The sequence below is a fragment of the Empidonax traillii genome, unplaced genomic scaffold (assembly GCF_003031625.1).
Source record: "Empidonax traillii isolate 1590-97213 ecotype Southwest subspecies unplaced genomic scaffold, ASM303162v1 scaffold684:size475977, whole genome shotgun sequence".
Classification (NCBI taxonomy): Eukaryota; Metazoa; Chordata; class Aves; order Passeriformes; family Tyrannidae; genus Empidonax; species Empidonax traillii.
This window is the reverse complement of record NW_020955877.1, coordinates 3,320-10,366: the sequence shown is the minus strand read 5'-3', so window position 1 is coordinate 10,366 and position 7,047 is coordinate 3,320.

The following is a 7,047-nucleotide window of genomic DNA, read 5'->3' as shown; positions in this document are numbered from 1 at the left end:
GGATATTCTTAGCTACAGATTTGAACAGACCATGTAGTTGACCTCGGGAGTAAAGAACAAAACCTTTTGCTACTTTACAGATAGATATTCAACTGTAAAGCTCACACCCTTCTGGAGAAGATTACAACTCAGAGGATCATAACCTTAGTAGTGCCTCAGGCTTCCTTTAGGAAATGTGCTCTCCTGCACGCTATTTTGATTTCTCCTGTTGGGAAAACTGATCAAAATTTCTGTGTCTTAGGAATAAAATAGAAAAATTGTGTAAATAACTACAGAAGTGCAGAAGCACAGAGATATTATTCAAGGTCAGTATAATTTGACCATTATCAAACTCCAAACATCCTTTTGTTTGACTTTCAAAGACAATTAATTTTTAATAGCATTATAGTCATTATTTTGATAAATTAATTACACTGGTATGTAAAGCCACTCTTATCTAAACAATTATATGTGATTGTTTTAGATTCCCTCACAACTAGCTTTCTTGGCACCTTAGCTGACTTTCTCAGTGAGGTTGTAGCTACATGACTATGAAGACTGAATTGCCTGCTTTATCCCCTGCAGCACAAATTTAGGCAGGCAGAATTCAATTAAACTAATCAGAATTCAGCCCAGACAGTAGAGGCAACATTAGTTTTCCTGCTGGGATTTTTGCCTCTGTAACAGTGCAGTAATATTTCGTGGCAATATCTGCATTTTCAGCATGGAGCATGGACATGTTCTGAAGCATAGTAAAATTATTTCAAAAGGAAAAATAAATTAGAAACACCCTTAATTGTCTTAGTGGAATAGACTCCCAGGAGAGCTTCATTGAATTTGCCTCATTTAAAAATATGTCTTTAAAAATGCAACCACTCAGAATGCTCATATATATTATTAAACACTATCACACAAAAGAATAATTTACAATTAATAACAGAATCATAAAATTAAAGAACTTTAATAGTTCAATTTCCCTTTTCCTTCTCTTCCTTTCTCAATCCTTTACAAAGGACTAATGACTTTTCCCTCCTGCAAAAATTTCCTATCTGCAAGCTTGAGTGTTTCAGTATCTGATTTCCTTCAAATTTTCCCTTACTTCCAAGACAAGTTGTTCAGCACCATGGACCATTGTATTCTTCATTTTTAGGCTGAAGGACATGGAACTGTTGGAGCAAGTCCAGAGGAGGGTAAAAAAGTTGATAAGGGAACTAGAGCAGCTTCCCCATGAAGACAGGCTGAGGAAGATGGGGGTTGTTCAGCTTGGAGAAGAGAAGGTTGGGTGGAGACCTCAAAGCAACCTTCTGGTATCTGAAGAGGGTCTATAAAGAAGTCAGAGAGGGACTCTTATCAGGAACTGCAGTGATAGGACAAGGAGGAATAACTTTAAACTGAAAGAGAGTAGGTTCCAATTGCACAGCAGGAAAAAAATCCTTTCCTTTGAGGGTGGTGAGACACCGGAAGAGGTTGCACAGACAAGCTGTGGATGTCCCAGCCCTTGTAATGTTCAAGGTCAGGTTGGATGAGGCTTGAAGCAACCTGGTCTATTGGAAAGTGTCCCTGTCCATGGAAGGGGAGGTTGGAACTAGGTCCCTTCCAACCCAAATCATTCTATGATTCTAGGTCCAAATATGAGTTAGCTTCAGTCACACATGAAACCTGGGTTCTGGCATCCTTGATTGTCATTTACATATTTAAAAGTACAGTTTTAAGTATGAATTGCATAAAAGGAAACTAGTATGAGGAGAATTTTTGACAGATCATAAAAAATATTCCCTTGTAGATCCACAGACAATAATGTTTAAAATAGTACAGATTTTCAATGCCTTGATGTAATAAAGAAGTACCACCACAGGATTCCAATACTGTTTGCCTTCTATTATGTTTACATGCATAAATATGCATGCCATAATTAATTTTCAAATTATTTCCATCAGAAATGGCATTAAAAATATTTTGTGATTTACAGGAAGTGTCTGTACATTTGACTAGAAGTTATCTTTTAAGTTGTTAAATGTGATTAAAGAAAACAGAAACAAACTACTATTAGTAGCAGAAACCAGACAAATCTCTGATTACTGAGGCATTTTTTAGGCGGAAATCATTGTAATACTAACAGTAAAATAACTGTATATTAAAAAAAAAAAAAAAAAAAAGGGGGTTGACCTTACAGCCAAAAGTATTTCCTGCAGGATACTGTGTGTTCCTATACATATATATATATATATAATTTAAATGGATGTTCAGTATATATAAATATAAATATGATCATGTTTTCCTGTCTTTATATTGTGAGGAAAGATTGTTATTATGATGATAACCTTAAAATTGAACCTTAAAATTTTTAAACTCTATGAAAAATACTTTTTAAAGCACTGTAATACAGAAATGAATTAGATACATCTGACATAGTAATTACTCTTGCAAATCAATAACTGCTAATTAATCTGTTCAAACTCACATGAACATTTAAATATCACTAGGATGTTAGAGTAAGCTTAAGGGCCTGACTCAAACCCCCTTCTGTTTTAGAGGTTTTTCTGTGCTTGTAAAATATGTGACTTGCCCAGCAATAATTCTATTGAGATTGGAGTGTACAACGAAAAGTGTCTGCATTACAATAACATTTAAAAAAAAAAAAAAAAATCAAACTTAACCGCCCCTCCTGGAAGTAAAAGAACTTCTAAGAGAAGGAATGGCTGGATGGTTTTCTTTTTAAAAAGCTCTGAATTACTTTTAAGCCTGTTTGGTCCATATACAGCCTTTGGTAGCTTTCTCACCACATTTCCTCTTTTGTGCATTCATCAACAGTTTCTGGGTGTTTTTTTGTGTTTGTTTTTTTTTTGGGGGGGGGTGTGGTTTGTTTGTGAGGGTTTTTTTGTGGAGATTTTTTTTTTTGGTGGAGATTTTGTCCTGTTACATATCAGCCTGTTCAAAAGGTGTCACCTCCTGAACTGGTGAGGATGCTTTCAAGTTTAAAGTGTCTGGCTCAAGATTTTTTCAATTACAAGTTTGAAAAATTTTTTGTTATATAGGCAAATGTATTGTACATGTGTCCTTCTGTGACAGCTGATGAAGGCATTTCACCATTTCCAGCACAGTTTAGAGTGAACAGAATAGTTTAGGTATGCACTTGAGAATTGGGGAGCTTAAAAGGCAGATGTTTTGTTCCTGAATTTGCACACGCCTAAATCTCTTTCTCAGTTTAGCTGTGAAAGACCTTTCATGTTCAGATATCCTAAGGTGTTTGAGAAGTAACAAAAAATTAAAAATCACTTTTGTTGCTGAATAGAATTCAACCACCCTAAAATCTATATTGTAACTTAGAGTTATCTAAAAATATTAAAATAAGGATATCTAAGATATTCTATACAGGAAATTTGAAAAATAAATTTAGACTGTGCTTAATGTTTAGATATAGATTAGTCACATACATTACAATCTGAACGGGATTTTACTGACACATAAATCAGAAATGTATTGGTTTCTGTTCCCACTGTGGCTAAATATGTCAAGAACATCCATGAGTTGTAGTAGTGTAAAATGTGAATGCCTTTGTTCAAACATACAGTATTTTATAATGAAAAAAGATTCCTTCAGAACGTGCAGTGTGACTTTCCTGCCTAAAATATATCTTGAATGTCACAGAAGCTGGTGTGTCTTCTCTTTAAATCCCTAGATCTCAAGTTATCAGTGTATAAAAATCCATGTTTCCTTTGAAGGAAGTAATAGTTCTCATTAATAAAGTGAAAAATATTAAATAATACAATCCTATAAATATGTAGTCAAAGAACTGCCCTATTATTTTGTGGATATGACCCTTTACTTTTGAACACTAAAGAGTAAGAAAATTTACATACTTTTAATTATACTTTTCTAATATTTCTCTTCTTTTGATGGCCCTGAGATTTGCCAGTATGTTATAAACCAGAATACAGAACAAAATCAGTTGGAAAAGTTGTAGCGGAGGTTAAAAAAAAAAAAAAAAAAAAAAAGGGAAATGAGTTTGCCCTCTTTCTTCTTTATTAATTATCTTACCTAATTGTTAAAACACCTGTTTTTACTCTATCGAGAAACAGAAAGAAAAAATACAGTAAAGTTAATGAGAAATATAAACCTGAAAAGCTCTGGCATTGAAGTGAAGCCAGTTCTGTGTGTAGTGTATATCATCTTCAAATATATGTGTCAGAGTCAAGCAGCACTTCACTGGAATTGAAAATCACCCAAACAAATATTGTGCATTGAATCAATATGTAATTTTCTTGGTTAGTGGTGTGTTTAGAGAGAATTGCTATTAAATGAGAGCAGATTCCTGTTGGGTTCAAAAAGTGCCATCACAGTTGTTCAGGCTTTGGTCTCCAGTGATCAAAGAAGTGAGCAGTGTCAAGCCCAGTCTGAACTGGTTGTCCTGCCACCAGTGAATAAGCTGATTACTGAAGGAAGAAGTACTCCTTTGTAATAGATTAAATTATATAAAAATTTATATGTTCAAACACTACACTGGAATTATCTATAAATAGTAGAAACAGTCTTACATTGTAAAAATGGTCATACATTATAATAAAGAAGTACATAATTCTAAAGAAAGTCTATACTTTCAAAGATCACAAAGTACAACAACCACGTTGTGATTATTTGAAGCAAAAACCGTGCCAATAAAGTCTTGAAATAATATATTAATGTTACTATCTATTCTTTTTCCACAATATTCTCTAATTGTGTGCACTGATATACTCATAGAATATGAAAGGTTGACTAAGATCTTAGTTGTGTTCTATACTGCCTACACTTTGGAAGGGTTATCTTCCATTTAAAAAGAGTAAAAAGTGTTCATGCAGTAATCAAATTTGGGCAATGCACATTCCTCAAGGAGGAAAAGTATTTCCCTTTTACTATATCCTGTGGAGTTTCATAAATACAACCACATATAAACATTTGGTAAGGTCAAATTACAGTAGAAGTATTCTACACTACATTAGAAAATAGCCCATTATGTGTAACATATGTGAACAATGGAAACTTTTCTTTCCAAGAATCTGCTGTCTATTTCTCTTCTGCAAAGAACCCCAGTTACTCAACATATCTTCTAAAATTTTCCTGTACCTGCTGTTCTTCCATTTCGTTTCTTAAAAAAAAATAATAAATTTAGAAGTATTGACATCTCCCTCTACAATTTCCTTCCTGTCCTCTGTCTCCTTCAATTCTATCTCATCCCCTGCTAACTGAAGCAAAAAGTAGGAAGGTACGAAGTCTTGCAGAAATTCATATGATCCTATTTTCTTTGTTTGTGTTCTTGCAATTATTTCCAGATGCTTTATCACTCCCTCCCTCAGGATTACTTAAAATAAACCTGAACTGCATTGCAATCACCTGTATGGAAGGAATATATAATGAGATTGCAAACCAGAACATTAGGTGGAAACACCATCTAATATACATCAATACATATAAACTAATTTATTGGAAATTTTTGTCACATTTAAACAACTGACTCTCATTTTTGCATTTATAATATCAAAAGGAAACTTTCATGCTAGACTAGACCACAACCAGAACAGGTTAGTTCACAGAGGTCAGTGGAACTTAATTATAATATAAAAAGTCCTCCAACACTATTGGCTTTGCCTGGGCTTGAACCAATTAGATTGGATTGAATGGGAGGTTTCTGTAATTTCTCCAGTTTGTCACTACTGATTTTACAAAAAAACATTACTTTTGGTAATTCATACTGTGTTAAGGTATAGTATTTTAAGATTTTACATGTCTACCTTGCTGGGGAAAGAAAAACCAGACTAATTATTATTTAGTTAAATTTAACTGGTATTCCGGCATGCATGTATTTAAATGAAAAAAAAAAAAGGGGGGGGAGAATAAAAGTACATAAGCGAAGAACATATATATAAACCAAATTATTTTTAAAATGTCATAGTATAGTAAAGAAGACTTAGAAAAATAGCACCAGGTTGTATAAGTGAAATTAAAAAGTTTAAGAACCATAAAAGTCTGCTTTTCAGGCTCTTACTACAATAGCTTTCATGGCATGTTTTTCTCTTCTCTAAATAAAAGAAACCTCACTGGTACTAGCTAAGGCCAATAAAAGCTACTTTTATTGTGAGTGAAGAGACAATGCTGCCTCACATCATTAGAAACAATTTCCAGTCTCCCAGAAGACACAGTTTAATTGATAAAGCATTAGTGTGATAGAGAGCGTTTGTCAAAAGTTAGACTTGTGAACTTACTAGAGCTTAATGAAAATGAGCTGAAGTTGTTTTTGTTAAGCTAGTGTTTCTTTAAAATTAAGTTCTATTTCTCCTTGGCTTTAGGGTTTTCTTATTTGTTTGTGTTTTGAGGTGGGGGGTTTTTTGTTTGTTTATGTGGTTTTTTTCTATTATCTGGAACATGTTTGTATTTTACAATGGAAAATACCAACAATTGTTTTTTAGAGATAGATTGTTTTTTATCCAGTGGTGTACATAATTTATTTTTTTGTTATGAATAATCTTTTGGTAGTTCTCTCTTGTCTTCTAGTGAAGGGTTATTATGGATACGATTTGATTTTAACCTACTTCTGTAACTATTTTCTCAGAAGTTGTTGCTGCTGTACATATCAAAACAGTCTTCATGTTTCTGACATGTTCTTTGCACAGATTTTGATTCAACTTTAGTAAAGTAAGGCCTCATGGCCCTCCTTGCTGCAGTGACTGGAGATCAAATTATACCTTTCTAGAAAACTATATTAGTGATGAGCTATACAATTATAGAATTACAAAACCATAGGAACGTCAGGAGGAAGTGATGTCAGAAGGAGGGAGTGAGTATCAGAAGGAGGGAAAATACCAAGTTCATAGAGGTCATTGTTGTCTAACTGCTCAAATTACTGAGGTATTACTCTGCTCTCCATTGCTGGTAAAATCCTTGCCAGAATTCTTTTGAACAGACTAATACCCACCATAGCAGAAGATCTTCTACCTGAAAGCCAATGTGGTTTCCGAGCCAACAGAGGTACCACAGACATGGTATTTGTTCTCAGACAACTGCAAGAGAAGTGTCGGGAACAGAACAAAGGAC